Source organism: Triticum urartu, chromosome 4A (genome assembly GCF_056163025.1).
Source record: "Triticum urartu cultivar PI428250 chromosome 4A, HENAU_Tu73, whole genome shotgun sequence".
NCBI classification, from domain to species: Eukaryota; Viridiplantae; Streptophyta; class Magnoliopsida; order Poales; family Poaceae; genus Triticum; species Triticum urartu.
The window spans coordinates 556696539-556706966 of record NC_141876.1 but is presented as its reverse complement, the minus strand read 5'-3'; positions in this window follow the sequence as shown (position 1 = coordinate 556706966).

The following is a 10428-nucleotide window of genomic DNA, read 5'->3' as shown; positions in this document are numbered from 1 at the left end:
TGACACAGAACTAGCTCCAATTCATCAATGTAATGTAGGCATGTATTCCGAATATAGTCATACGTGCTTATGGAAAAGAACTTGCATGACATCTTTTGTCCTACCCTCCCGTGGCAGCGGGGTCCTAATGGAAACTAAGGGATATTAAGGCCTCCTTTTAATAGAGAATCAGAACAAAGCATTAGCACATAGTGAATACATGAACTCCTCAAACTACGGTCATCACCGGTAAGTATCCCGATTATTGTCACTTCGGGGTTAACGGATCATAACACATAATAGGTGACTATAGACTTGCAAGATAGGATCAAGAACTCTCATATATTGATGAAAACATAATAGGTTTAGATTTGAAATCATGGCACTCGGGCCCTAGTGACAAGCATTAAGCATAGCAAAGTCATAGCAACATCAATCTCAGAACATAATGGATACTAGGGATCAAACCCTAACAAAACTAACTCGATTACATGGTAAATCTCATCCAACACATCACCGTCCAGCAAGCCTACGATGGAATTACTCACGCACGGCGGTGAGCATCATGAAATTTATGATGGAGGATGGTTGATGATGATGACGGCGACGAACCCCCCTCTCCGGAGCCCCGAACAGACTCCAGATCAGCCCTCCCAAGACCGAGAGGTTTTAGGGCTTGGCGGCGGCTCCGTATCGTAAAATGCGATGAATTCTTCTCTCTTATTTTTTCTCCCCGAAAGCAGATATATAGAGTTGGAGTTGGAGTCGGGAGGTCTCCAAGGGGCCCATGTGGTAGGGGGCGCACCCTAGGGGGTGGGGGGCGCGCCCCCACCCTCGTGGACAGGGTGTGGGCCCCTTGGTCTTCATCTTTGATGAGGATTTTTTATTATTTATTGTAAGATATTCCGTGGAGTTTCAGGTCATTCCGAGAACTTTTGTTTTCTACACATAAAACAACATCATGGCAATTGTGCTGAAAACAACGTCAGTCCGGGTTAGTTCCATTCAAATTATACAAGTTAGAGTCCAAAACAAGGGCAAACGTGTTTGGAAAAGTAGATACGACGGAGACGTATCAACTCCCCCAAGCTTAAACCCTTGCTTGTCCTCAAGCAATTCAGTTGACAAACTGAAAGAAATAAAGAAAAACTTTTACAAACTTTGTTTGCTCTTGTTGTTGTAAATATGTCGAGCTAGCATTCAAGTTTTCTGCAAAGATTATAACTAACCATATTTGCAATAATTCTCAAGTCTCATGATTACCCATATCAATAGCATAATCAACTAGCAAGCCATAATAATAAATCTCGGATGACAACACTTTCTCAAAACAATCATAATATGATATAACAAGATGGTATCTCGCTAGCCCTTTCTGAGACCGCAAAACATAAATGCAGAGCACCTTTAAAGATCAGGGACTGACTAGACATTGTAATTCATGGTAAAAGAGATCCAATCATAGTAACACCCAATATAAATTAACAGTGATGAATGCAAATGACAGCTGCACTCTCCAGCTAGTGCTTTTAATAAGAGGGTGATGACTCAACATAAAAGTAAATGGATAGGCCCTTCGCAGAGGGAAGCAGGGATTTGTAGAGGTGCCAGAGCTCGGTTTTGAAATAGAGATAATTAATATTTTGAGCGGTATACTTTCATTGTCAACATAACAACCAAGAGATGGAGATATCTTCCATGCTACACACATTATAGGCGGTTCCCAAACAGAATGGTAAAGTTTATACTCCCCCTCCACCAACAAACATCAATCCATGGCTTGCTCGAAACAACAAGTGCCTCCAACTAACAACAGTCCCAGGGGGAGTTTTGTTTTGCAATTATTTTGATTTAGTTTGCATAAAGCATGGGACTGGGCATCCCGGTGACCAGCCATTTTCTCGTGAGTGAGGAGCGGAGTCCACTCCTCTGGGGAATAACCCGCCTAGCATGGAAGATACAGGCAGCCCTAGTTGATACATGAGCTATTCGAGCATACAAAACAGAATGATTATTTGAAGGTTTAGAGTTTGGCACATACAAATTTACTTGGAACGGCAGGTAGATACCGCATATAGGAAGATATAGTGGACTCATCTGGAATAACTTTGGGGTTTAAGGGATTGGATGCACAAGCAGTATTCCCGCTTAGTACAGGTGAAGGCTAGCAAAAGACTGGGAAGCGACCAACTAGAGAGCGACAACAGCCATGTACATGCATTAAAATTAATAAACATTGGATGCAAACATGAGTAGGATATAATCCACCATGAACATAAATATCGTGAAGGCTATGTTGATTTGTTTCAACTACATGCGTGAACATGTGCCAAGTCAAGTCACTTAAATCATTCAAAGGAGGATACCACCCCATCATACCACATCATAACCATCTCAATAGCATGTTGGCACGCAAGGTAAACCATTATAACTCATAGCTAATCAAGCATGGCACAAGCAACTATGATCTCTAATTGTCATTGCAAACATGTTTATTCATAACAAGCTGAATCAAGAATGATGAACTCATCATATTTACAAAAACAAAAGAGGTCGAGTTCATACCAGCTTTTCTCATCTTAGTCAGTCCATCATATATCATCATAATTGCCTTTCACTTGCATGACCGAACGATGTGAATAATAATAAGAGTGCACGCGCATTGGACTAAGCTGGAATCTGGGAGCATTCAATAAACAGGAGAAGACAAAGCAATACGGGCTCTTTTGTCGGATAAACAATAATGCATATAAGAGCCACTTCAACAATTTAATTATGGTCTTCTCCTATCGACCCCCAAAGAAAGAAAAGAAATAAAACTATTTACACGGGAAAGCTCCCAACAAGCAAAAGAAGAACGGGAAATATTTTTGGGTTTTCTTTTTAATTACTACTACAAGCATGGAAAGTAAATTAATTAAAAGCTACAACTATTTTTTGGTTTTTTCTTAAGGTTTATTAAACACACAAGAAGAAAGCATAAAAAAGGAAAATAAACTAGCATGGATGATACAATGAAAAAGTATGAGCACCGACATCTAGCAATGAGTGTGTGTGAACATAATGTAATGTCGGTGGGAAATACGTACTCCCCCAAGCTTAGGCTTTTGGCCTAAGTTGGTCTATGGCCACAGCTGGCCTGGCTGATATCCATAATAATAGTTGTTGGGGTCGTACTATGATGAAGAAGACTCTGACTACCATTGGCTGATAGCCATCTCCGGATCCCAAAAATAAACAGACTGTCGTGGAGGCTCCTCTTGTGGTTCCGGTTCCGGGGCTGGTGCAGGGTTCCGGTAGGCGTGAATAGCCGCCAACGGAACAAGGTACGTGCCTATAGTCAAATCAAACAAAGAAGGAGCAGGCAAGGTAATAGTCTCAGGATGATGTTTATTAAAGAACAATTGATATTTAAGCTCTCCTTCCCTATTCTTAACAATAAAATCATGTGCTACCATACTTTTATAATCTAAATAAACACGAGGTGACACCTTTTCTTCCTTCTCATAATGCCTAATAGGTATGTTAAAATGTGTAGCGAGGCGTGAAGCATAAATGCCTCAAAAGATGGGACCCTTAGTACGGTTCATACTTAACCGTCTAGCAATAATGCCGCCCATACTAAAAGAGTTATCACCGTATAAGCCGTGGTGCAAAATAATAATATCAGGGATACTCAGGTGTCCACAGTTTCCGACACCAATTAAGCAATGACTAGCAAATAATACAAAGTAGCGTAAAACAGGAAAATGTATGCTAGTGTTTCGTGCATCGGAAACCTTCCTTGTTTCCCCTACAGTGATAGTGTCAATAAATCCCTCCACATCATCACGATGTGGTTCTTCTGTCTTGCCCCCAAAAGGGACTAAACAAATCCGACAGAAAACATAAAGTGACATCTCCTTATGCTCATCATATAAATGAAATTCCACCGTAGGCGATGAGTTCTTAGAATGAAAATGAAAGTTTTGCACAAAGGTATTTGTGAGCAAGAGATACTGATCGCATTGGTCGTGGAGGAAAGTGGTAAGGCCCGCAGTCTGAGCCAACTCATGAAAATCTTCATAAATCCCGGCTGCTCTTAAGAAATCCTCGGAAGGCCATTCACACGCCCGAACCTCCGCGGTGCGAGGCAAATTATACTTAGGATTTGGTGCCTTATCCTTCGAGCTTTGGCTCGATGAGCCCCTCAATAGTCTCCTCATCATTTTCTGAAAAATTCCGACATTTTTAGTAACTTCAAAATAAAAGTAAACCAAACTCAATAATATTGATAGCAACCACTCCTACAAGTGCCTAGAGCCTATATCATGCGTCAAAACTACTTTTGACCATATAAATTTGACATGCAAGCTCAAGAACAGGGTCACCTAAGCAGCAAAAATTTGCAATGAATAAAACACTAGAACAAAAACTAATTGGAACAATGGAGGAGTCACATACCAAGGAACAATCTCCCCAAGCAGTTTTGTGAGAGGTGCGTTGAGCAAGGAGATCGAAAATTACAGCAGAGAGGGATGGAACTCGTGCTTGAGTTGGTTTTTCGTGTTTGTGGGAGGAAGAAGAAGAGGATGGGTGAAAGGATAAGTGGAGGAGTGCCACCATGGGCCCACGAGGCAGGGGGCGCGCCCTAGAGGGGTGGGCGCGCCCTCCACACTCGTGACCAGGTGGCAGCTCCCCCCGCGGCAATTTTTGCACCATAAATCCTCAAATATTCCCGAAAAAATCATATTAAATTGGCATGTCATTCTGAGGACTTTTATTTTCGGGTCATTTTTATATTGCATGGGTAAATCAGGAAACAGACAGAAAAATACTATTTTTACTTTATTTCAACTAAATAACAGAAAGTATAGGTACAAAAGGTTGTGCTTCTAGTTTCATCCATCTCATGCTCGTCAAAAGGAATCCACTAACAAGGTTGATCAAGTCTTGTTAACAAACTCATTCCGATTAACATGAAACCGGAGAAATTTCGAATAACACTAGGTTACCTCAACGGGGATATGCACATCCCAATAATAAGTTTATCATATTTCTTCTTGACAGTAGGAAGAGGAAATTCAAAACCTCCAAATATAATCGATGGAATTTTTTCGATAGAATTGATACTATGAACTTGAGGTTGTTTCCTCGTAAAATGTACCGTATGCTCATTACCATTAACATGAAAAGTGACATTGCCTTTGTTGCAATCAATAACAGCGCCTACAGTATTAAGAAAAGGTCTTCCAAGAATAATAGACATACTATCGTCCTCGGGAATATCAAGAATAACAAAGTCCGTTAAAATAGTAACATTTGCAACCACAACAGGCACATCCTCACAAATATCGACAGGTATAGCAGTTGATTTATCAGCCATTTGCAAAGATATTTCAGTAGGTGTCAACTTATTCAAGTCAAGTCTACGATATAAAGAGAGAGGCATAACACTAACACCGGCTCCAAGATCACATAAAGCAGTTTTAACATAGTTTCTTTTAATGGAGCATGGTATAGTAGGTACTCCTGGATCTCCAAGTTTCTTTGGTATTCCACCCTTAAAAGTATAATTAGCAAGCATGGTGGAAATTTCAGCTTCTGGTATCTTTCTTTTATTTGTAACAATATCTTTCATGTACTTAGCATAAGGATTCATTTTGAGCATATCAGTCAATCGCATACGCAAAAAGATAGGTCTAATCATTTCAGCAAAGCGCTCAAAATCCTCATCATCCTTTTTCTTGGATGGTTTGGGAGGAAAAGGCATGGGTTTCTGAACCCAAGATTCTCTTTCTTTACCATTTTTTCCAGCAACAAAATCTTTCTTATCATAACGTTGATTCTTTGATTGTGGGTTATCAAGATCAACAGCAGGTTCAATTTCTACGTCATTATCATTACTATGTTGAGCATCATCATTAACATCATCATTAACATTTTCATTAGGTTCATGCTCATTGCCAGATTGTGTTTCAGCATCAGACATAGAGATACCATTTGGATTATCAGGTGGTTCAACAATAGGTTCACTAGAAGTTTGCACAGTTCTATCATTTTTCTTTTTCTTCTTTTTAGAAGAACTAGGTGCATCAATATTATTTCTCTGAGAATCTTGCTCAATTCTCTTAGGGTGGCCTTCAGGATACAAAGGTTCCTGAGTTATTCTACCAGTTCTAGTAGCCACTTTAACAGCATAATCATTTTTCTTACTATTCATCTCATCGAGCAATTCTTTTTGAGCTTTAAGTACTTGTTCTACTTGAGTGGTAACCATAGAAGCATGTTTGCTAACAAGTTTAAGTTCACCTCTAATATTAGCCATATAATCACCCAAGTATTTAATCATATCAGCATCTTGTTTTAATTGTCTACCAAAATAAGCATTGAAGTCTTCTTGCTTAAACATAAAATTATCAAACTCATCCAAGCATTGAATAGCAATTTTAGTAGGAGGGATTTCAGCTCTATTATATCTATAGAGAGAATTTACCTTTACTACCTATGTCGGGTTATTGAGGTCTGGAGGTTCTTCAATAAGTAAAGGATCAAGATCACATGTTTCTTCGGCAGGCGGTAAATTAAGACCATGTATTTCTTCAATAGGAGGTAAATTCTTAACATCTTCAGCTTTAATACCTTTTTCTTTCATAGATTTCTTTGCCTCTTGCATATCTTCGGGACTGAGAAATAGAACACCTCTCTTCTTCGGAGTTGGTTTAGGAATAGGATCATTAATTGGAGCAGGAGCTGGCTCAGGAGGTGCCCAATTATTTCCATTTTTCAACATATTATTCAATAAGATTTCAGCTTCATCCGGTGTTCTTTCCCTGAAAAGAGAACCAGCACGACTATCCAGGTAATCTCTGGAAGCATCGGTTAGTCCATTATAAAAGATATCAAGTATTTCATTTTTCTTAAGAGGACGATCAGGCAAAGCATTAAGTAACTTGAGAAGCCTCCCCCAAGCTTGTGGGAGACTCTCTTCTTTAATTTGCACAAAGTTGTATATTTCCTTTAAAGCAGCTTGTTTCTTATGAGCAGGGAAATATTTAGCAGAGAAGTAGTAAATCATATCCTGGGGACTACGCACACAACCAGGATCAAGAGAATTAAACCATATCTTAGCATCACCCTTTAATGAGAATGGAAATATTTTAAGGATATAAAAGCAGCGAGATCTCTCATCATTAGTGAACAGGGTGGCTATATCATTTAATTTAGTAATATGTGCCACAACTGTTTCAGATTCATAGCCATGAAAAGGATCAGATTCAACTAAAGTAATTATATCAGGATCAACAGAGAATTCATAATCCTTATCAGTAACACAGATAGGTGAAGTAGCAAAAGCAGGGTCAGGTTTCATCCTAGCATTTAGAGATTGCTTATTCCATTTAGCTAATAACCTTTTGAGTTCATATCTATCTTTGCAAGCTAAAATAGCTAAAGAAGCTTCTTTATCAAATAAATAACCCTCAGGAATGACAAGTGATTCTTCATCATCACTTTCATCATCATAATCAGATTCAATATTTTCAATCTCTCTAGCCCTAGCAAGTCGTTCCTTGAGAAAATCACCAAGTGGCACAGTAGTATCAAGCATAGAATTAGTTTCATCATAAGTATCATGTATAGCAGAAGTAGCATCATCAATAACATGCGACATATCAGAACGAATAGCAGAAGCAGGTTTAGGTGTCGCAAGCTTACTCATAATAGAAGGTGAATCAAGTGCAGAGCTAGATGGCAGTTCCTTACCTCCCCTCATAGTTGAGGGATAGATCTTGGTTTTTGGATCTCTCAAGTTCTTCATAGTGTCCAGCAGATATAAATGCCAAGTGACTCAAAGAATAGAACTATGCTCCCCGGCAACGGTGCCAGAAATTAGTCTTGATAACCCACAAGTATAGGGGATTGCAACAACTTTCGAGGGTAGAGTATTCAACCCAAATTTATTGATTTGACACAAGGGGAACCAAAGAATATTCTCAAGTATTAGTAGCTGAGTTGTCAATTCAACCACACCTAGAAACTTAGTATCTGTAGCAGAGTGTTTAGTAGCAAAGTAATACGATAGTGGTGGTAACGGTAACAAAAGAGTAATGAAAGCAAAGTAATATTTTTGGTATTATGTAGTGATTGTAACAATAGCAACGGGAAAGTAAATAAGCGTAAACCAGTATATGGAAAGCTCGTAGGCATCGGATCAGTGATGGATAATTATGCCCGATGTGGTTCATCATGTAACAGTCATAACATAGGGTGACATAGAACTAGCTCCAATTCATCAATGTAATGTAGGCATGTATTCCGAATATAGTCATACGTGCTTATGGAAAAGAACTTGCATGACATCTTTTGTCCTACCCTCCCGTGGCAGCGGGGTCCTAATGGAAACTAAGGGATATTAAGGCCTCCTTTTAATAGAGAACCGGAACAAAGCATTAGCACATAATGAATACATGAACTCCTCAAACTACGGTCATCACCGGTAAGTATCCCGATTATTGTCACTTTGGGGTTAACGGATCATAACACATAATAGGTGACTATAGACTTGCAAGATAGGATCAAGAACTCTCATATATTGATGAAAACATAATAGGTTCAGATCTGAAATCATGGCACTCTGGCCCTAGTGACAAGAATTAAGCATAGCAAAGTCATAGCAACATCAATCTCAGAACATAGTGGATACCAGGGATCAAACCCTAACAAAACTAACTCGATTACATGGTAAATCTCATCCAACCCATCACCGTCCAGCAAGCCTACGATGGAATTACTCACGCACGGCAGTGAGCATCATGAAATTGGTGATGGAGGATGGTAGATGACGACGACGACGACGAATCCCCCTCTCCGGAGCTCCGAACGGACTCCAGATCAGCCCTCCCGAGAGGTTTTAGGGCTTGGCGGTGGCTCCATATCGTAAAATGGGATGAATTCTTCTCTCCTATTTTTTTCTCCCCGAAAGCAGGTATATAGAGTTGGAGTTGGAGTCGGGAGGTCTCCAGGGGTCCCACGAGGTAGGGGGCGCGCCCTAGGGGGGGCGCCCCCACCCTCGTGGACAGGGTGTGGGCCCCCTGGTCTTCATCTTTGGCGAGGATTTTCTATTATTTATTGTAAGATATTCCGTGGAGTTTCATTTCATTCCGAGAACTTTTGTTTTCTGCACATAAAACAACATCATGGCAATTCTACTGAAAACAGCGTCAGTCCGGGTTAGTTCCATTCAAATCATACAAGTTAGAGTCCAAAACAAGGGCAAAAGTGTTTGGAAAAGTAGATACGACAGAGACGTATCACATGTCACCATGGGCTACCATAACACAAATCAAGAGGAGTTCCCCCCAACCAAACCCCTCTTGAGTGGAGTCAAAGGCGTAGATCGCACGGACCCTACGGATCGGGTCATCTCCAAAAACCGTGTGAGGGAGTGTCAAAAGAGCACACCCACATGCATGCGGCCCAAATATATGTATTAAAGGGTGGTGTGATGTCTACATACCCAATACAACATACAACACTTTGATGCGACACTTGCCTCACAAACATGACAGTGCCGTAGAAAGGTTCTGCACCTGTAGTGCTATTGCCGCACTTAGCGCCACCGCAAGAGAATCTTGTGAAGTCATGTGCTCAAACTTGGTCTAGCATGTCACCATGGCCTACCGTAACACAAACCAAGAGGAGTTTAGCCTGATCAAAGCCCTCTCGAGTGGGGCCAAAGGCGTAGATTGCGCAAGCCCTACGGATCGGTTTATCTCTGAAAACCATGCGAGCAAGTGTCAAAAGAGCACACCCACATGCACGCGTCTCAAATATATGTATGAAAGGGTGGTGTGATGTCTACGTACCCAATACAACACTTTGATGCGGCACTTGCCTCACAAAGATGACAATACTGCAAAAGGTTTTGCACCTACAGTGCTGGTGCTGCACTTAGGGCCGCCAGTGGGGAATCTTGAGAGGTATGTGCTCAAACTTGGTCTAGTATGTCACCATGGACTATCGTAACACAAACCAATAGGAGTTCACCCCGATCAAACCCCTCTCGAGCCGCAAGTAGTAGTAGCACACTACAATACTCTTCGGTTTACTATCACCTACTAGAACAATGCCCATGCGTTGTAACGGGATATAAATATTCCAATACATTAGCTTGTGATTTACCTGCCCATATTAATGTGACTATGTAAATAAATGTTTATCGTATGTCCGTGATTTACCTTATAATTTTATGAGAAAGTAATTAAGGTGAAATTGATTCAGAAGGTAAGTAAATTAAACTGATTGATTACCATATAGGCAAGGTTGGATGAATGGGTGATAGGAAGAAAAGTGAAACATGTAACCTTACATTCGTTTTAAGTAGTAGAAGTAGAGATTTATTTTTATTACCTATATATATACATATTAAAATCAAATAAATGCAAAAAGAAAAATCACAGAAATGCCTTT